At 56.4% G+C, this 21899-nt stretch overlaps 1 long non-coding RNA gene across 1 annotated transcript; it reads left to right on the forward strand.

Moving 5' to 3' along the window:
- Nucleotides 1-602: 602 nt before the first annotated feature.
- Nucleotides 603-4774, forward strand: LOC139082910 (uncharacterized). Its single transcript, XR_011539265.1, has 2 exons — nucleotides 603-1384; nucleotides 1916-4774. It is a non-coding gene; the product is annotated as an uncharacterized lncRNA (long non-coding RNA).
- Nucleotides 4775-21899: the final 17125 nt, after the last annotated feature.

The following is a 21899-nucleotide window of genomic DNA, read 5'->3' on the forward strand; positions in this document are numbered from 1 at the left end:
GTGGCCGCAAAGCAGAGGTGAGTTGGAACCTGAGAACAGCTTTCCCCCAGAGACTGGGCGGGACCGCCCCGTGGCCACAGAAGCGGTGTCGACCTGCCGTGAAGCCCTGAGAAGGGGCTAGAAAAACTAGCTCTTGGAGCAGGAACCCTCTCCCAACCCGGATAGCCACCCGCCTCCCAGCCTTGCGCTTCCACCTGAGCCCACCAGGGCGGCGAAACGCCGGCGCGACCCCCGCTCCATTCCCTGGGGAGGTGCTTGGGCCCGCGCCAATACGCACCTTGCCAAACACAGTCCGCACTCAAACCGCGCAGCCGCCCCGGGCCCAGGACAGAGTGCCGGGCGCACGGCAGACCCAACAAGGGGACCCGGGACCAAGGAGCCGCGTGGGATCCTCCGCCGGAAGGCGCGGGAGAGCCGGCAGGCCGCCCTGCCGCGTCATCCCCGAAGGCTGGCCGCCCCGAGCGGCCCCCACCTTCCCTGCCGCCCCCCCGCAACTCGGGCTCTAGCACCGCTCGCCCCGGGGCGCCCGCCTCCACCTCCTCTTCCTCGCCCGGCGCTGGCTCCGCCCGGCCCCGCCCCGGACACTCACCTGCGCCGGCTCCGGGCTGGGCGCACCGCCGCCTCCCAGCTCCGCGCGGAGTCCACACGGGAGAAACAAGGCAAAAAGGGCCCTGGTTCGGAGCGGGCCGGATGGACGGAACCTCATGAGGCGCGCCCGGGCCGGGCCGAGGGCGGCGCCCCGAACCTCCACGGCGCGACGCGGGAGGAGGCGGCGCCCGAGCGCGGAGCCCGGCGGGGGAACAAAGAGGAGCCGGGATGGGGCCGCGCGCTTCCTGGGTGTCGGGTGACAGGTCTGCTGGGGGAGGCCCGGGCCGGGCCACCTGAGGAGGAGCCGCCTCCGCGCGGCAGGCGGATAGGACAGGAGAGGCACCGGGGCCCCAGAGCCCAAGGAGAAGGGTACGCGGGGTGCCCCAGACGGCGCGGCTGGAGAGAAGCCCGCGGGCTCCGGTGCAGAGGTGCAGGGGCTCGACGGAGTGCAGCGATAATGACTCTGGGAGGGTTTACCGCCCCCTGAGCCCCGCCCGCCCCCCGCGCCGCGCCATTGGTTCAGGTGCCGCGAGGCAGGGGAGGGGCAGGAGGCGGGCTGGGGATGATTCACCTTGAATGTGGCTCCGGTTGGTGCACCGCGCAGGGCACGCCCGATCGGGACTGCGGAGACGCTGGGAGCTCCGCCTGCTCGCCCAACCCGGCCGGGTCTGGCCCCAAGGGGCCTCGCCGCCCGCCTTCTATCCCTGCCTCCTGCCCTCAGGCTAGGGTGCTGCTGGCCGAGGTGCGCCCCGACGCCCTGCCACCCCACCGCCCTCTGAGCCCGGAGCTAGCCGAGGTGTGTGTAGCGTAGCGTTCTTGGAAATCCGACCCTGGGCTGGGGGAGGGGAAATGCGTTTGGAGCTGGGACGCACTGTGGGGCCACTAGACGGATCTCTGCAGTATCCCCCGCAGAAGGGTGCGCAAGGCTGAGTTGTCTCAGTGGGCCCACCCGGACCCGGGGGCGCAGGATTGGAGTGGAGACGAGGGGCTCCCCGCCACGTCCTCACCCACCTACACTCGCTGAGCTCTGCGGCCTCACAGGTGTCTGACCACTGCCGCCGCCGGGAACAAAGGCTGGCTGTCCCGGAAAGGGGAGGGGGAGGGGAGCTGCCCCCAGACCCGTTCCCATCCCCCTCCCTCCCCCCCACTGCGGCAGTGGCTCCCCCGGGAGGGGGCGGGGCGGGCCAAGGCTGGCGCGCGGACGCGGATTAGATCCTTCGCCGCCGCCCTTCGCTCAGATACCGCCCGGAGCATTCCGAGGGGCGGGGCACGGGCTAGGAGACTCCCAGGCTGTCAGCGTTGAGGTGGCCTCTTCCTTCTTCCCCAGCATCCTGAACACCGGAGCGCCCCCACCCGCTGCCGCTTTGGGCGCCCTTCCCAGTCTCAGCCCCGCCTGGCCACCCCAGACGGCAACCACAGTTCAAAACCAGATTAAAATAAAACGTTAATCCGTCCTCCTCCCGTTTAGATCCTAGTTCTCCGGATTGACCCCCGGAGATCTGGCGGCTGAGAAGCCCCTAAAAAGGAGGATGCTTAGCCGACGCCCCTACCAAATCTAAAGGCCTCTTGTATTAAGATTGAAAACCATTAGCACCTTGTCCTGGGCTTAAGCGAAGGAAGAGAGTAGGCAGCGGTGGTAGGGGGATGTCTATAGACCCCCACCCCTGGCGAGCCGGGAGGAGCCCAAAGAGACGGTGCGAATACGAACCTTCATTCAATAGGTCCGACTCCTGGGCGGGGCCTGCTCCGGCCCTGGATGTCGCAGCCAGAGGAGGAGGCAAGACCCTCACCCCAGGTGGCTGGCCAGGCGAGTCGCGGGGCCTCGGTGTCCCTCTCAGCGCAGCCAAAGATGGGGCGCGGTGCCCCAGGACCCGGACGGGGTCGTTCATGGGCTGGGCACAGGGCCCAACAGGCCAAAGCGGGGAGGGGGTCCACATTAACCCTTCCCCAGCCCTCACGCATTCCCCCGCCCCCGCCAGATCTCCCTGAACTTCCCTGGCTGAGCTCCCACCCGCGCCCTACCTGGTCCCCAAGGACCGTGGGATGCTGGGTGGTAGGGACGCGGTGTGCCAGGGACCGCAAAGCCGAAGCGCAGGCCACACCGGCTGCGAGTGGCGCCTCCGGGTGCCGCGCCCCCTTTATAGCGCGCGCCCCGCCCCCCGTGCCCGGAGCGCCCCGCCCGGGCCCATTCACCTGCTGTTGAGAACTAGACACCGCACGGCGCAAAGCGAGCCACCGGGCCGCGCGGTCCGGCCGTCGGGGCTGGCGGGGTGGGGCGCCGCCGAGGCAGATCCAGTTTCCACCTTTTCTTAAATGCACTGCTGAAAGTCGAGACGGCCCCGGCCTCGGGAGCCAGCGTTGCTTTCTCCCCCGATGGCTCCCCGAGCACCCCGACGCCCACAGCCCTATTCTGGGAGGGGCCGCGAAACTGCACCCGCAAGAGCCTCATACATATTTTAGGAAGCAGGCCCGGCCGGTAACCGGAGCTGGATCCTGACGGTGAGGGGGCGGCCCCCGGGGACCCGATACCCCAGATCCCCTTCGGCTCGAGGCGCAGGCGGGGGAGGAGGTGGCTTGGGACGACCTCAGATCTTCGTTTAGCTGCCCTGTCCCGCGCACCCTACGCCTGCCTGCATCCTGACCTCCCTCTGTAGGTCCGACATCTGTCTGCCCCGAGGCAGCATCCTCCTCCCCCTAGAGAGACCTTGCCGCCTCACCACCAACATCCCACTATGCCCGAAGCTGTACGGCCACGACGCCTAATTTTGGGTTCCTTGACCCTCGAGTCAGGCTCAGGAAGGACCCCTAAACCTTTAGGAAGGACTGTCTTGCCTACTCCAAAATGGAAGACTCGGCGCTCCTTGCTCCGTCCCAGGACACTGTCCTTTCTCGCTCCTGATGTCTTGGCCTGTCTCTCTGGCCACCTTAGTTCTTTTCCGGCCCCTGCCCCACTCTGCTTCCCTAACCCCCAACTTTGCCCTCTCCATGGCAGTCCCCTTTGTGCTGGACATGTTGGGCGAAGAGGGGATCAACCCTCGGTCTCCCCTTCCTTCCCATTCTACGCGACAGGGCTGAAGGGAGGGGCGTCTGGGCTGCAGTCTCCCCACCGCCAGCGGCCAGACCCGCCCGGGCGGCGGCAGTTGTGCCATTGGCCTCGCTCAGGCTGGTCAGGACTCCGCGCTGACCCAGGCGCTCCGACCCAGGACTCGCGCAACTAGCGTTCTCCAGTGTAACCGAGCCCCGGGTTTGTGGGATCACCTCGCAAAACTTCAGCTTCCCCATTTGCAAAATGGGTAAATGACTCCCACCTCTCAGGAGGACAAAGCGAATGCACGCGGGGGCACGCGCGTACTTCGTGATCCGTAGATTTCTGCAAACTACAGAACCCGCATTATCGCTGCCGCAGACCCTGAATCCCGGCGCGCGATGCCTTCCCGGGGCCCACCCCCTGCCGTCGTGTCCCAGGCTCCTGGTGCTGCCCGTCTAGATCTCGCCACGACCGCCACCCCACCTCACCCCGGGCCCGGCCACGTGCTGGGGGCTCGGGTCTGCTGGGGGAGCCGCAACGCTGTCTTTCGGTCTTGGCCCAGGCCCCAGCCCTCGGGGCTTTGTTCTAGAATCTAAATGTGCGTCGATTGACACTCACAGGGGTGTTGCAAACCCATCTAATTCCCTGACATTTATCGAAAAACGGTGTGTTTGTGAGTCTGTGCCTTTGTCTTGGAGCAGCGTGCGGTCTCTGTACCATTCTCAAAGGGCCGGGAACCCCGGAGAGGCAGCGGGGAGCGTAGGGGACGATCGCGAAAGAACGAGAATATGACAAACGAAAGACGATGTTGTCATACGGATCTACGCAGCTCTTAAAACGAATGAGGAAAATCTATATGGTCGTCATATATCCTGGAAAATACCCTGGACGTGAAGCGAAAATCTCAAAGAACACATGGGCTTCTTTTTGTGTAAAAATATAAAGGAGGGGAGGTGTCTAGATGTCATTTTCTTCTATGCACAGCAGGTCTCCGCTCGGAGACCCAAGACACAGCAAATAGGAGTGGCTTCCGTGTAGGAGAACTGGGGACCAGGGTCAGGAGTCTTTCTTTTTGCTGTATGTCTTTCAGGACTGTTTGAAGTGTGTATGTGTTTGTTTACCACATGCTTGTATTAAATTTTCAATTAAAAAAAGAAACTGCAAAAATTGTGTTTTTGAAAAAAGAAATCTGATTCGGGATGCTGAAGCCTGGAGGAGTCGAGTCGGAGAGGCCGAGGCAGAGCCTGAGCCCGAGAGCCCGCGAGCTGCGGGGGTGGGGGCCGCGGGTTCTCGGCTCGCAGGAGGCAGACGCGGGTCCCGAACACGGGCTCCGAGCTAGGGCGACCCGGGAGTGGAGAAAGCAGGCGCGGCCCGTGCTGTTTTGCAGCATTCTGTCCCCTTCCTTCCCCCACCAGGTGACACCCTGGCTGAGTTTGGCCCCGGCGGCAGCTGAGGCTTGAGCGCCCACCCCAAAGATGTCCGTGACCAGAGTCAGCGGAGAAGGAGGCTGCCGGGCATAAGGGCCGAGCCCTGGGTCGGGGCTCAGGGCGAGAGACTGAGTCCAGCCTCAGTTTCCTTTTCTGTACGATAAACTGAGGATCCGCCGCACCTCCTTCTGGAGGATGAGAGGAGAAAATGGGCGCATGGCTCCTGGAGAGGGACCCTGTCGCCAGAGCTCCACTCGGGTCCCTCCAGGGGCTGGAGATCTAGCTACCCAACCCCCACCCAGCAGAGGCCTGAGCGGCGGCCCCCACCCTCTGGCATCCACTACACCCTGTCCAGGGAGCACCGTGTGCGTGGAGCCCAGGCCCCAGCCCAAGGCCGGGGCATGGCTTCAGGGCTCCAGGGCTCCGGAGCTCCGAGGTTCTAAGCAGAGGTGTCTGCAGCTGGCGGGGGAGGGTTCCCGCAGCCTTCAGCAGATTATCCAAAGGTCGGTGTCCCAGATATGGTTTTGGCCACGGGCCATGTTTCACTTTCCGTGTCCAAAGCAGAATTTAACTGAGTATTTCAGCCCCCGAACCAGGTAAACGCTTTTATTTCTGTTTTGGGATGCTTCAGAGAACGAGGACTAAATTGTCTCAAATTTGAATAATCCGCATTTTTAATCACATAACACGTATTTGTCGGGCGCCTGCCTGACCTTTCTGAGCCTCAGTTTCTTGATCTGTAAATTGGGAGCTCGCCCAAGTCAGAGAACTGTTGGGGGAGTGGAATAACGAAATATTTTTGCAAGCGCTTGGGAAACAACAAAGGGTTTCTTCAAGAGACGGTTCTTTTTAGTCCTGCAGTCTCCACCCAGATTCGAAGGAGTCGAGTTGTCCACGGTTCCTGGATGCGGACGCGCAGCTCCTGCACCGGCGTAGAACGGTCCTTTCCCTGCTCGCAGGCCGTTGTGGAACAGCCGATGCATTCCGTTCAGGGGCGTCGCGTCCCTTCCTCCCTTGCTCCTAGCAGTTGGCGTCTCTTGGCGCGCACCCTCTGTGCCCTCCGCCCGGTGCACGCTTCCCTGTGGACGCCTCCTCGGTGCTGCACTCCGCCGGCCCCGGCTCCGGTTCCTCTTAGCCCCCGCGTCTTCGCGAGTGTTCCCTCTCGCTGTCTGCCTTGGGGTCCTTCTGGTTTGCCCCGCGCCCCCTCCGACCCTTCCAGGGCTACGGGGGTTGTCTGATCCACACCTCATTTTTCACAGGAGGAATCAGAGGCCCAGCCAAGCCCCGAATTAGGGCCCGAGCCGGGACCAAGGCCCAGTTCTCTGGACGCCTGCCTGGGGCTTTTTCCACCAGGAGTGGGGAGAGATTCCCCTGGAGCGGAGATTAAGAAATAAATGCCAAGGGACCCCCAGGAGTGGGGCCCAGGACCTCCCAGCTTCAGAACTGCCAGATGTCCCCTAGGCGGGCTCCCGCCTCCAGCTGAGGAGGGGGCCTTGGGCACTGCAGAGATTTTCCTGGGGACAAACATGAGAGATGAGTGCAATGCAAGCGTTGGGATGCCTAGAAGAAGGGTTTTCTCATAGTCCTTGGCTGCAAGCTGACAACCCCTCCCACAGGAGAGATGATGCAGGGGGAGAGAGTGGGTGGTAAGTGAGCACCAAGGAGTGGATGGGCAGTGGGGGGTAGAGAGGAGCAGCTTGGGTGGGGCTGGGGAGGGACTGGGACAGTCAGGGATTCCTGAAGCTCTTTGCTCCTGAAGTCTGCTCTTCGCAAATCTCCACGAAGAACCAGAATCCAGCATTGACTTCTGCCCTGTGGGAACCTGCACCAGTCCGCCCTCCTGAGACTGATGGCAGCCGAGGGAGGGACTGGCCGAAGTGGTGGGGATGCAGCTGGCACAGCAACTGGGAGCCCTACACTGAGGGCGGCGGGGCCCCTGCTGCAGGAAGCAGCCTTTGGTCTGTGTCAAGGATGTGCGGCTGCTGTGAGCGCCCAGTAGATCCGGGTCTGGCTGAGCCCATTCTCCTGGGCTGGGTTGAGGAATTACCTCCCCAGGCCTTTAGCACTAGTCCCAGCTGACATAAAATGCAAGCTCCAGGAGGACAACGGCCACATCTATCTTGTTCATGGCTGTATCCCCAAGCCTGGTTCTAGGATGGTGCTCCATAAATATGTGTTTGAGTGAATAAATGAGCAGGGGTACAGAGTACAGTCACAACTGGTGTACCAAAGGATTCCCCTGGCAGCACAGTGAGAACCATCTTGCAGAGGAGCCAGGCAGCAAAACAGAGTCCAGAATGTGTCCCATGTCTCTTTCTGTCCAACACTGCCGCCTACTCTACATATCCCCTTTTAGCGATGACCAAGATCATTTCAAGAGAGGCAGAAACTGCTCAGTGTGACTTCCAGGCCTCCTTTCCTCTTCCCATTTTTCCATCTCATGGACATCGGTTTGGACGAGTCAATATCCCCTCTAGTCTTCAGTTTTCTCATCTGTAAAGTGACAGGGACTAGACGGAAACCCTAGAGCTGAGTCTGCTTTTCCAAAGCTGATCTGAAAATGCCTTACCTTTCTCCTTTCATCCTTTCATCCTTCTTGTTCAAGACATAGAAATGGAGGCAGGCCACAGCCATAGCAATGGAGGCAGGCAAGCTGGGCTGGACCTGGACCTGATGAGCCCTGCTGTGCTAAATCTGAATCTCCCACTTTGTGCTGCTTGGCGTGGAGCAGCAGAAGTCCCAGGCTGAATGTTGCATGTGCCACCTGGTTAAATTAGCACATGGTACCCCAGGAGCTGAATCACCAAGTTCTGGAATTCTAGATCTTCAAACAGACTGTTTGGGCCTCTGAGGAACTCACATTCTCTTTGAGATCAGAAGACGTATTCTGGGTGATGCTCCAACTTCCACTTCAGAGAATGAAGGCTGGCCTGAAACTCCCTTTCCAGCACAGACTGGGGTAGTCTGAGATCGCAGAGCCAGCAGACTCAGAAGACACATCCCAGCAACATTCCTCGTTCGTTCTGTCTTATTGACCTGCAGAGCCCCCATGGGTATGGGCATGGAAATCTCATAGGGGTGACAGGAGGAGTGGGTAAGCCAGAACTGGAATCTGCCTTCACCATGACCTACCCTGAGCCTCAGGCCTTGGGCTCCCTCCCATCCCCTGTTTTCGAGTTGGGAAGCTGCCCCCTCAGTTCCCATTTCATTGGGTCCCCATCACACACCCGAGCCTCAGCCTTAGGCCACCTGCCAGCTGATGGGGTCTCTTTAAAACATTGATTTCCACAAATCCCCAAAGTGTTTCCTTAGCAGTAAATCTCCTGCCCCCCACCCCCCTCTGCCCCATGAATGATTTAGGGCCTCGGAGGGGTTGGAACAGTCTTCCTGTGCACTCGGAGGCCTGCAGCTGTGACATCACCATCCCTGCTGGTGATGGATGGTCTCTTCTGCCCTAATGAGGAGGAGAGTGCACAGGGCCTTCTGGGAGGGGGTAGGGCCATGCAAGTAAGTACCCATCTGGCTCCACAGACTTCTGGTTTGGGGGTCTTACTGATGGACTAGCCAGCTAATTGCCCTCGGAGGTACCCAGAGAAAGGGACTGAGTCCATCTCTCTGTCCCCAACCCAGAGGGACCCAGGCTCATTTCAGAGCAGGGTTTTTCTTTCCAATTCCTCTAGTGCTCCAGAGAAAGGAATTACACCCAGTGCCCTTTCCCCTGATGTGGTTTTACAACATACACACACACACACACATATGCACTACATGGGTGTGCACACACATGTCCACTTTCTCAAGAAGCCTCTCAGGAAGTTCATCATTATGTCCCACCTAAATCTTTCCTGCTACCAATGACAGCCATTTTTCTCTGAATCCATCTGGAACTGACAGAGAACAGCTGGTCATTATTGGCCATGTGCTAACCCTCCAAGCACACATAGTGAATGATGACATGGTCTTGGTCCCTTCCTGCCTCATGGGCTTAGTTCTCAATGGGCTTAGTTCTCTCAGTTCCCCCAGCCTTTGGGGTCAAAGACAAAGTTTTTGTCAGTCAGCACCCATAGCTTACCGATTCCTTCAGGCAGAGGGCAGAGGTGGAGAGGATGGCTGCTCGATGAGGGGGGGAGCGTCTGCTCAGTCTTGCCATCCCTGACTCCAGGAGGTGTAACTCGAGGTATGTCTCCTGCTTCCACATCACCTCCCCTATCCTACAGAGGCAGTCTTCAGGTTGAGGGGTGTTCTCTAAGATCAGTGCTGGAGTGTGCAACCTGTGAACCCCCACCCGTACCACGTATATGTCAGCCAAGAGAAGGACCTTGAGGAGTGGGACCCAGAATGGATACATTTTTTGTTTTATTTTGTTTGGACAATTTTGTTGAGGTATAATTTACATAAAATAAAATTAATCTATTTTAAGTGTACAATGAGATGAGTTTTGACAAGTATATACACCCCTGTAACCACCACCATAATCAGGATCTAGAACATTCTATCACCCCCCAAATTTCCCTCACACCCCTTCCAGGTCAATCTCCTTCCCCTACTACCCCAACCCCTACCCGTCTCCAGCCCATGGCAACTACTACTCTGCTTTCTATCTCTGCAGTTTTGCCTTTTCCAAAATTTCACGTAAATGCAATCATATGGTATGTAACCTTTTGAATCCCATTGTATGGATGTACCACAGTCTGTTTATCCATTCTGCAGTTGATTGACTTTTGGGTTACTGCCAGTTTTGGCTATCATGAATAAAGTATGAAGACTCATGTACAAGCCTCTTTGTGGACATGTTTCCATCAGGAGTTGTGCTGGTAAACTTTTAACAACCACTTCTCTGGGTCAGGGGAAGCCCTGATTTGCAGTGTTGCTGGTTTCTGAGGTACAAATCTTCCTACCATGGCAATTTGAAGCTATCAGTATACTACTACTGATTTTCCTTTCCCTTGGCTAATGAGAAAAACAAGAGTTCCAGTTGCTCCACATCCTTGCCAACACTTGATATGCCAGTCTTTTTCTTTTTTTCTTTTTTTTTTTTTTGAGGAAGATTAGCCCTGAGCTAACATCCACTGCCAATCCTCCTCTTTTTGCTGAGGAAGATTGGCCCTGAGCTAACGTCTGTGCCCATCTTCCTCTACTTCCTATGTGGGATGCCTGCCACAGCATGGCTTGATAAGCAGTGAGTCGGTCTGCTCCTGGGGTCCAAACTGGCAAACCCTAGGCCACTGAAGTGGAGCACTGGAACTCAACCGTAAGCACTACGCCCCCAGGCGGCCCCATACGCCAGTCTTTTTAATCTTAGCATTCTGTAGAGGGTGTGTAGCCACATCTCCTTGTAGTCTTAATTTGCATTTCCTTGATGGCTAACGATGCTGAGCATCTTTTCATGTGCCTGTGCGCCTGGATGGGTAAGTTTTGAGGGGGCTGGGAAGAAGCGCCTGGCTCTGGTGTGTTATGAGGAAATGTCGTGAGGTGCCACACTGAAGGGCTACAGGCACCTTGCACCCACCACGGGAACCTGGGGCACCTAGGCCAAGGACGGGCACCTTGACTGAGGCCTGATAGATCACAGTTGACAAAAGTCTTCCCGACACTTTCATTTTCCCCTCAGGTCTCAGTGGCGTAGGAAGATCCGAGCCTTGACAGGAATGTGCCTTTTCCAAGTTTGCTCGGTGGGCGCTCGGAGATGAAGGCTCAGACCCAGGTTTCCTCCCTCCCAGCCCTGATAATGCCACTTGGCTGTTTATAGAGAACTTTCACGCCTTCATCTCATCGGATTCCCAAGACAACTCCATTCCACCAGTGAGGAGACTGAGGCTCTGGGAGGCTGGGTGACTTGTTCAAGTGCCATAGCCAGTAAGTGGCAGAGCTGAGACTTGAACCCTAGTTGCTTGGCTCTCTGGCTCCGCCATTTGTCTCTGGGAAGCTCCTCTGACCTCACCTCCAGCTGGGACCCAAGGCGTCCCCTCTGCCCTGCTTAATTCTCCTGGGGCCGCAGCAGGATCTTCCTCAGGCCGCCTGCCCCAGGCCTCAACCAGTCCCAGCTGGTTCTAGCTCAGCCACATTTAAGGAACTATTCTCTTCACACGGTGGCTTTGCCCTTGCCTGGAAGACCCCTGGACACCTTGCTGCAGGTTGCCCTCAGTCTTGCTGTTAGACAACCAAGATATTCCTCCTGAATACTCTTCTCACATTTATGGCATCTTCTGTTTTCATCATGAACATCCAGACACAAAATGCCTTCTCCCCACACAGACTGCGTGTCCCTGCGTGTGTTCTCAACTCGCCAGCTCAGACCCCACCTCTGATTGTCCCAGAGCTCAGGTGCTGACAGTACCAGTTTGGCACATAGCAGGCCCTCGTTACGTGCTTACTGAATAAATGAATGGCATTTGTTAATAAACATGGTTTCTTTTTCCGGACTGTAATTAATTAAAAAATCCAAGAGGAGGGAAATTACATTTACTGGGTGGATGCTGCTCAGTCCTCCCCACAGCTGTGTGAGGCTGGCGTTATTATATCCACTTTACGGATGAGAAAACTGAGGCTTAAGAGGTTCAAAAATTTGGTTACTCAGCTAGGACGGGGTGGAGCTGGGACTAGAATTGAGTCTGTGTGAGTGCCGTGCCGACCTTCTGTCTATTGTCCATGTGAGGCGAGTGAGTGGGGATATCCCCAGATGGGCCCTCTGGCTTCCAGTGGGCAGGGGGGCAGCCCGAGATCCTGGGCTCTAGACAGGCCCTGACCCCATCTGGCCAACTACGCCAGTGAAGGTGGGACAGATGCCGGCCCCAAAACTAGGAATTTCAAACTTTCCTCTAGAGCTCTGTCTCCAAAGCCAGCATCAGCCATGGCCTCAGAGAATATCACTCTGCCCCAAAGTATAACGTCTTTCTATCCATTTTGAAATCAAGGAGGACAGCCACAGACATTCCAGCCTGTGTGGCCTCGGGCCACACTCAGCAGCCATTTGCAGCCTGTGCCTTCAGCTGACCGAGGCCACCAGAGGCCTGGATATCGGTATTATGATTGGCTGCTACCCTCTGGGAGGGGGAAATTGTGGTCGTTGTGACGATGGTAATGCTACTCCATTAATGTCCAGCTTCCTGAAAACCATCGGGACACATTTCGTTTATGTGCTGGTTTGTTTTATTTGAGGCCTGCTTCCAGAAGGAGCAGACAACGGAAGACCACCTACCAAAAAGCTCTTCACAGAAAAAGAAAAACCAAACCCCCACAGAAGGAGGCGGACAAAAACACGTGAACCACCAGCTGATGTGGCAGGTGCCTAACACTTCTCCACGCACCCACCTTGGGGCTCCCAGGCAGCCCTTACTACTTGGATTGTGAGGAACAGACCAAAGGTGGCCTCACGGTGCGTGTGGCTTTCCCTGGAGCGGCTCACACTTCCCCTCCACCTAAATGTCCAGGGGACACGAGGGGACCAGGTATGGGCCAGAGGCCAGATCTGAGCTTGTGTTACATGGGATTCGCTTGCATCCAGAGACACAAGTGCCAGCAACGGTGCCCAGTGTGAGTCAGGGTTGGGGTGGGAGGACGAGGCCAGGTGGTTGGGCACCTGAGTGGCTCCATGTACTCTGCAGGAACCCCGCCCTGATCTGCAGCCCCTGGTGCCCTTTTAGGCAGAAGTCAACTTCCCAGCCTGGCAGGAACGGGACATGAACAGGGGCCCGCCAGGCCTAGGCACTCAGCCCCCCGGGGCTTCCTGGGAGCCCTCAGCAAGAATGAACAGCAACAGCGATACCTCGGGGCACCAGGAGGAGCCTATCAACTTTCTCTCTTTTTCCTTCACAGTCCATCCAGCGGGGCTTGAGGGGAGGGGCAGGGAGGCTGGTGAAAGGCCACCCGAGGCTGCTTTTCAACGAAACTATCCATGTGCAGGATAGAATTACTCGTATCAAGTACACAAGACTTTTAACTCACTTTGTAATCAAACAGGGCATCACGCTGGGCCACTAGGAGCCTGAGAGACACATATTTCCTTCCACCCACTTCACAGATGCAGAAACTGAGGTGCAGGGGAGCATCAGAAGTAATCCATTCAAGGCAGGCAGGCAGTTGGCAATTCAGAGCCCGGGGTTCCAAGGCCAGCCGGCACCAAGAGGGCAGGGTGGGGCACAGCCAGCCATGGAGGGGTGGGGAGCTGCTGCAGCCACCTCTGCCATCTTTCAAAAGTTTGCAGAATCCCTTCTAGCATGAAGTGGGATCTCCCAAGACTGTGGGGGGTTTACATGCAAATACAAAGAGTGTTTCACATCCAAGCATGCCCATGTACTTAAGTTTCTGTCTGTAGAAGCTAGGTACCTTTGCTGGGTCCCAACCAAGACTAGCTGAAGAATTAGCAACTCAGTGCCCTGGGGTTCCTCATTCTGCCTCTAGGTCCCAGCCGGTTGGAGCTCTACCACCATCTCTCTGTAGGATTTTGGGCTAGTCTCTTACATGTGCCTCAGTTTCTGCATCTGTCAAAACAGCAGCAAGCCAGCTCCAGTGGCCTAGTGGTTAAGTTCAGTGTGCTCTGCTTTGGCAGGCCAGGTTTGGTTCCCAGGCGCAGACATATACCGCTCATCAGTGGCCATGCTGTGGTGGGGGCTCATATACAAAAAGAGGAAGATGGCACAGATGTTAGCTCAGGGTGAATCTTCTTCAGTGAAAAAAAAAAAAAAACAGGGGCAATGCTGATGTACTGATGGTTCCATGTGCATCCTGGGTGGCTAGGTACCTCAAATGAGACAAAAGAGGGAAGAGAACTTTGCAAAGTAGAACATGCTAGACCTCCACGAAGGGTAGTAATATGTGGCCAGAGGCCACAATGGTGAGGTGCACTTGACAGTGGAGAGCACTGCCCTGGGGGCCAAAGGGCCTGGCCTCTGGACCCCGAGGCTCTGGGCCCCAGGACATTCATCTATAAAGCAAAGAATGGGAACTCCCTTCCAGCCAAGGCATTCTACAGTGTTCCAAGAGACTGCCTGGGGTGGGCTGGGGTGTTTCTCTAGTTGCACACCACCACCCCGCCCCCCGGTCTGGGCACTTGGACACCCTGCACAGAGGCCGAGTCCTCTAGCACTTGTACCAGACCATCTGCTGCTGCCTACCCTCGAGGAACCCACAGTCTGAGCCTTTCAACCCACCTTGGCTCCTTGGTGCGGTTTCTGGGAGCACAGGATGGTCCTGCACAGGTCAGCACAGAGTGGCTTTTAAATCTGAGCCGGCACATGAGGGAAGAGCCCTGTTGTGCGTCAGCATTTCCCTACCCTGGGGCGAGGCCTGGTCCCCACTGGGTGTGGAGACAAGATTTGAGCCTGTCATGGGACTGGCAGGACCCCTTCCTGGCTTCATGAAGACAGGTGTCAGTGGCCAGGGGGTGCAAGTAGGTGCCTTCTGAGTAGCGGTAGCAGTTGCAGAAAACTCAGACCCTGGGTCTAGAGATGCCGGATAAAACACAGGACACCAGTCAGACTGGAATTTCAGATGACAATGAAACATTTTTTAGTATAAGTATGTCCCACATATTGTGCAGGACATGCTTATACTAAAAAAGTATTCTTTCTTTATCTGAAATTGAAATTTGACTGGGCATCTTGTATTTTTATTTGCTAAATGTGGCAACTCTAGCTGGGTCCTATCCCCCAGCCTACCCCCAGGCCCCATAGCTGACTTCAGTGTCTGACACAGCTGCTGGGCCCTGTGTGCATCTTGAATCTCTCTGTTGCCTGCTCTTGCTGGCTCTGTTTCCATCTCTCATTCGTGTCTTCATCTGCTCAGCTCTTGCCCTCCTGCCCTCCGCTGTCTGTCTCGGACAGTCCCTCTTCGGCCTTCCTCCTACGGGCCCTGCTGCCCTACAGGTGACACGAGTCAGCATGACTAAGGATGCCTGGTGCTGAGGACTCGAACCACCTCAAGGGGCCAGATCCCTGAGGGTGAGGGGAGCATGGGGGATTAGGTCCTGCTCCCTATGCTGTGAGGAGCACAAGCCTAGGGCTCCAGGCCACAGTCCCTCCCACCCAACCTCTCAGGAGACCCTTCTTCCCCTGGGAACAGGTTGGGGCCCATCCAAAGGGCAGTTGGGCACATGCCCTAAAGGCATAAACGCTGTCCGTTCTGTACCAGGTCAGGGGAAGGCAGCAGGAACAGCCTGTCCACGCCAGGCTCCCAGGTCCCACCCGCTTGTGGTAGGGCTGGCTGGGCCTCGGAGCAGAGCGCCTCCCCAGACCTGTCCCACCCAGGGGCTCAGCTGAGCAATAGAAGGGACCTCCCACTGCCTTCACGACCCAGGAAAGGGGCTAAGACCCCACCCCACTGGAACAAGCCTTGGAGACTGAAGCTGAGTCCCACCAGCGGCTAGGAGCATCTACTGGCTTTACTGGCTAGTGTTACCTTAAACAAGCTCCCTAACCTCTGTGAGCCTCCGTTTTCTCATCTGCAAGATGGGGATAAAAACACCTCTGTCTCATGGAAACACTAGGCTCAACTTCAACAATCTATGTATAGCTTTGAGCACAGGGCGCAGAAATGGGAGACCCTGGTATGTGTTTCTTCTCTGTCTCCGCAGGCCAGGAGCCATCTCCAGTATCTTATTACTTGATAATTAACCAATGGGGAGGAAGCCCTTGGCAGACAGGACCTCCCACCCAATCTGAGAGGGTCCTCAGATCCACCCCGACTCCCCGAAGCACGGGGCGGGGGAAGGGGGGAGCAGGATTTGCCTCTCAGCCATGGTGCAGCCTTGCTGTATGGCCTGAGGAGCCCTCTCCCTCTTCTGGGCCTGAGAGCTGAGCCTGGAGAGCACAGCTGGCCTCAGGGGGAGGAGCCCTGAAGATGGAAACCCTCCTCATGGGGAGGGTCACGTTCCCTGAGTGACAGCAACACATGAAAGAAGGGGAGGGGAGGGCAGCCATGGGGGTGCGTCATGTGGATACATTCTGATAAGTGGTATCTCTAGGTCAAAGGGTGTGAAAATTTAAAACATTATTGGTTCATACTACAGAATCCACACACAGGCACACAGGTGCTCACTGTCATAAATTCCAACAAGCAGGTTGTAGATGCAGCAGGCGCTCGTTGATCTGGATCCCCACAGCGGCCTGGAACGGCTGCTGGCTCTGGCGGGCCAGGCTGAGGGGAGGCTCCCAGGCGAGCCCGCTCTTGCTCAGGCATCCTTGGTCTGTGGTGGGCCCCCTCTCCCCTGCTCTGGCCGCAGGGGCCCTGGGCGCACAGAGAGGCAGACAGAGATGCCGGGGTCCTGGGGTTGCCTGGCCGGCCTGGCTCCTCCTTCTCTTCCAAGGCTGGGGTTCAGAGTGTTTGTCCACCTCCCAAGGCCAGCGACAGCCCGGGCCGGGGTGGGGTGCGGGGGATGGCATTCGGTGCGGCTACTGGCCTGGCGTGAGCTGGGGATAGGCGACAGGGATCAGGGGATCGTTGCTGGGTGGGGTCAGGACCCCCAAGTTGGTTGTCATGACAGATACCAAACCCAGTGCTTGTCAAACAGCCTCTTGGGGCAGAAACAAGAGAGGCTGATTGGCCCTGGGCTGCCCCTCCCCCATCGGTTTGCACAGCTTCATTTCTATCCATTGTTTTTAAGACCTCCAAAAAAGATCTCTTTTAAGGAAAAGCTCCCAGGCTCTAATGGTAAAAATATTTGGAAAAATGACTATTAGTTTAATTTGCATGTCCCCCCCGCCCTCCGCCGCCGGTCCCCATTTTACAGACCAGGACACTGACACTGAGTGGCAGGAATGACTTGGCCAAGGTAACAGCAGGTTAGTAACACACAGTGATGGCACTAGAGTCCAGTACCCTCAGTCACCCTTCAGGTATTTTGAATCTTCCACCTGTGGGAACGCTGTCAGTACCAGACCCCCCCCCCCACCATGGACCCCCACTTCCCATCTGCCTTTCCAGGGCTTCCTGGCCCCTCGGGAAGGTTTTAGGGTAGGCAGTGGTCTCTCCTGTGTTCTGAGGGGCTGCTTTGACTGACTCCCCTTGCTGGCCAGACGCCCCCAGACCCAGCCTTCCTGCCTCAGCTTTGCCCATGCCAGCTCTTCTGCCCCAAGGCCTCCTGACTCACCCCCAGCCCCACCCTCCTTCAGGACCCATCTTAAAAGCTGCTTCCTCCTGGAAGCCTTCCTCAACTCAGCCTTCCCTGGCCTCGCTTTCTGCCTCCAGCAGTACCTGGGCCAGACCCGCTCTCCAGAGGCTGGGGGAGGCCCCTCCTTCCCGGGGTCTGGGCCTGGGGCCTGAGGCCTGGTTTGGTGGGAGCCTTGAAATAAAGCTGTGGTGGCTCTTGGAGGCTGAGGGTTTTGCATATGACTCTGTCGGCAGGGGGGGGCCTTGAAGTAAGAGAGGCCACAGTAGCAGAAGGTAGAGGATGGACTGGAGCAGAGAGAGCAGGAGGAGAGGAGATGCTAGAAATCCTGGGAACTGGTAAGGAAGGTCCCACAGGATGCTGGCTGAGGGCTTTGTGGAAGGAAGTCTTCCAGAACTGACAGGTAGCTGACTGTAGAGTCAGGGCTGAGAGGAGTCAGAGGCCCATGTCCAAGTGTCCCAGGCTGGACACATCAGGTTCAAATCCAGCTCCTTTAAGGACTGGCCGTGAGTCTGAGGGCCAGGCAGTGCGGCGCGTGGTGACCAGGGCAAGAGCAGGCTCCGAACTCAGACTACTCAAGTTCAAACTAGTCCATGTCCTGGCTGGCTGGCCCCATGCAAGTTACCCCATTTCCTGACCTACACTGGGGAATAACAAGGGCACCTACCTCAAGAGGTTGTGTGAGGTCAAATGGGGAGAAGGTAGGAAGTTCAGGGACCACTCTGTGCCTGTTGGCTCACACCAGCCGGCTCTGAGTCTCAGTTTCCCTACCTGAAGTAATGGGGATGGTGGTGCCCGCACTTACAGGGCTGTCATTGGAGCTTATATTATATACAGCACATGTGTGGTATATGTTCAAAAGCATAGTAACTGGTATTCCTTCTTCCAGGCACCGATGGGGCCTGCTCTGTGGTCCCCATGTGGGTCGCCTGGGATGCTTCAGGGCGCTCCATGAGGCGCTCTGCCCCCTCGGCCCCTGGAAGGGCCTTCTGAGCTCCGGCGGTGTCCTGCCCTCAGAGCCATGGGCAGGGGAGGCTTTGGGAGAGGGACGGGGGGCTGGGGGGAGTTGGGGCAGGGTGAGCAGCCTCAGGAGCCTGAACACAGGCCGCAGGAACCCAGCCAGCCCTGGCCCAGCAGGAAGCAGAAGCAGCCCCTGCCCAGTGGATGTGAGGGGTGCCAGGTGCCTCTGTCCCCTCTGCCAGCCTGGCTGGGAGGCCCCCAGGCAGCACAAGATGATGGCAGCAATTGATGTACCACAGGACTTCCTGTTTGTGGGGCAGCAAGAGGCTGGAGCAGGTGAGGGGCTGGGGGGATGGCAGGAAGGACCTTGCAGGCAGAGCTGCCCGACCAGGGTTGGGGGCAGGTGGCCCCTTCATCCTGGAATCCTGTGATTCCACCCACCCAAATTCTCGACAGAGTCAAGGAAGGACCCTGTTTGTTTCAAACAAACGAGCCCGTCGTCTGCTGAGCGAGATGTGATGTGGGTGCACGAGGGCGGCCTGGCATGGACTGTTTAGAGTTCGGGTTATCTTTGTTTACCGCTGAGAGGATGCGAGGCTGTCCGCAGGTATTAACTGTGCCCACCTGCTCCCAACATTAATGCGCTCATCCAGGGTTCCAGTCGGTGGCGCCGGCAATAAAGCAAATTACTTTTGAAGTTGACAGAAGCTGAGAATGGAGCTCTAAGACTGGCTCTGTCTCCTCCAGGTGGCAGCTGGGTCCCTCCCCACCCACCCGCCTGCCTGCCCCTCAAAGCCGAGGGCGCAGTTGTCACCATGGAGCTGGGCAGGGGCCTCCAATCCTCATGTGCGTGTATGTGTGGTGTGCTTTTTTTCTCCCCAAAAGACACCCTGCCTATGTCTCCCAGCCCAACACAGGGCCGCCTGCCAGGGCTGAAGCATGAGGGCATTAGGAGAGATACCAAGCAGAATTTCCTGATGACAGGCATCTTGAGCATGAGAAAAGGTGGGGCCTCTCCTCCCTAAGTTCTTTGGGAGCACTCTCAGGCCCGGGGAATCAGAATTGAACAAGGAGGACTTCCTGCCTCTGGTACCTGCTAGTCTGCGAGATGCCTCCATGATCTAAATAGTGAGATTCACTAAGATACTCCTCTTCCAAGGGGCTTCTCTGCTTTCAGGACCTGAACTCCCACTTTCCTAGGTGGGGGAACCTCAGGGATATGGACCAATGCCTCCCAGCGCCATCCCCCAAACCATTGTTCCTGTCACCCCAGGCCACAGGTCCCCGCAGAGGTGCAGAGGTGCAGAGGTGCCAGACCTTCCCTGCCAGCCTCATCCCTCTACTTCCGTCTCCTAGTGCTCCTGATAGTTACCACCATTAGTGACCACTTAGTATGTGTGTGCTAAAAGCTTTGCAGCAATAGCCCATTTTATTCCCCAAACAATCTATTATCATCTTCTTTTATTAGGGAACTGAGACTCTGGGGAACATTCCGGAAGGTGGTCTGCCCTGCTGTGTCCAGGTTAGCATTACCCCTCCCTAGCCAGTCCCTTCCCTGCCTCCAGTCTCTGGTTAAGAGAGAACCTTCGCTCTGGCCAGCCCTGTGTACCTTCTCCTCCCTCAAAGTCACCCTGGACCAGCTCACTCGCACACAGCACACATTTGCCTAGCTCCCTGTGCGCATGAGCATCCGGGGATGTGGAGGCGGGAGGAGGGGCTGCTGCCAGGCTTCATGGGGCTTGCGGTCTAGAAGGGCCTTTTCCCTGGGCAAGGGGGACACCCAGAGCTTGCACAGGGTCTGGACTGCATCTCTCTGCCCTCCCTGCCCCTCCTCACCTCCCTCACCCCTGTCTCTTCTCTGCCTTCCTTATTTCTGCACCACCAGCTTCCAGAGGCTTCCCAGGCTGCAAGCCCCATGTAAAGGACACTGTCTTCCTTGACGGAGCAGAACGCTGACTCTCCAAGGCTGGGCTCTGGGAGCAGACTGCTCAGGTCCCTGACTGTGCCCCAATTTACCCTTGTCCCTAGTCCCTCTCTGTGATGGCTGCTGACAGTGCCTTGGCCCCCTCTATTACTCTGGCCCAAGAACCAGGTTCTTCTCAGCACAACCAAGACTGACTAGAACTTTCAAAATAGACTTTGCTAAGCCCCAAAGGAAATAAACCCAAGAAGTAGAAGTAACATTAAAACAAACAAAGTAGAAATATCCGCTCCCACCTTCTCTGGTCCCCAAGTGGGTCCGTCTGCAGTCCCGTGGCCTTGGCAATCCAGCCCCACTGGGTGGCTCCCGTTCTCAGGGTTCTTTGCCGTTTCTTCTCCTTAAAGGCTGGCGTAGTGGGTTGAATAGTGGCCTCCGAAAGATGTGTCCCCATCCTAATCCTTAGAACCTATGAGTGTGACCTTATTTGGAAAAAGGGTCTTTGCAGATGTAATCAAGTTAAGGATTTTGAAATAAGGAGATCATCCTGGATTATCTGGGTGGGCCCTAAATCCAGTGACAAGTGTCCTTACAGGAGACACACAAAGGAGACAGACACAGCAGAGGAGGCAAAGGGATAACAGAGGGTTACCTGTGACACCCACCACATCCTCAAACCTCATTCAGATATTTCAGTTGTCCCAGTAGTGCCCTTTGTAGCAAAAGTTTCCAGTCCGTAACCATGCACTGTGTTCGGTTGTCAAGTCACTTTAGCCTCCTTCAATCTTAAACACTTCCTCGGTCTTTCCTTGACTTTCAGGACCTCAACAATTTTGAAAATTCCAGGCCAGTTATTTCGTAGGATGGCTCTCAGCTGTGGGAGCAGGAGGGGCGGCTTCTGATGACTCCTTGTGATTAGATCCCTCACATTATGCGTCTTCTGTATGAATAGCACTGAAGGTGACCCTTCCTTCTCCTCATTGTATCAGGAGGCACAATCCCATTTACCCCATTACTGATGGTGTTCACTCTGATCACTTGATTAAGATGGAGTCTGTGGGGCTTCTCCGCTGAAGTTACTCCTGTCCCCTTTGTTATTAGTAAGTATTTTGTGGGGAAATGCTTTGAGACTATGTAAATATCCTGTTCCTCATCAAACTTTCAATTCCTTTACTTGTATCAGTATAGACTCATGGATTCAGATTTTATTCAATGGATTATAATCTTTTACTATCATTATGCACTTTGATGCTAATTATCTTAGATTTGGCCAATGGGAGCCCATTCAAAGAGGCTCCTGTGTCCTTTTGACACATCCCTATATTTCGGTGAGCAAATCCTTGTTTTTTGTCACACGAAGACGTCTCAGTCTCATTTGTACATTTCTTGCCCTTGATCTGAAATCAACCATTGTTCCAGGGAGCCCTGGTTCCTTTTAGTGGAAAACGGTGTTTAGAAACCAGCCTGGGCACCGGAGTGGTCATTGCTGTCATAACCTTTGCTGTCCTTGCTCTCCCAGGCTTCTTAGTAAATAGAACTAGGGAGTACGTTTACATTTATTTCTGGATCTATAGATGTAAATACATGTTTATCCAGAACTATACTTATTTCTATATTTATGTACACATGACCAAAAAACACAAGTTTTCCGCCTCCACAGAGTTTATTCTACTTTTCCCCTTTCCCTGTTTGTACCTCCTTCTCAAACAGTGACAAACTTGGTGCCTGTTATTCCCTCAAGGGAACTCCGACATCCCATTCTAGATGCCCCCCCCCCCCCCCGTGGTATCTTCCTTTTCTCTGTGGCCTCTGATGCTCTGTGATAGGTGGGCCTCCCCACCAGGATGCCCTGCTCGTCCTGTTTGGACTCTGACCCTG

The sequence above is a fragment of the Equus przewalskii genome, chromosome 4 (assembly GCF_037783145.1).
Source record: "Equus przewalskii isolate Varuska chromosome 4, EquPr2, whole genome shotgun sequence".
In the NCBI taxonomy this organism is placed as follows: Eukaryota; Metazoa; Chordata; class Mammalia; order Perissodactyla; family Equidae; genus Equus; species Equus przewalskii.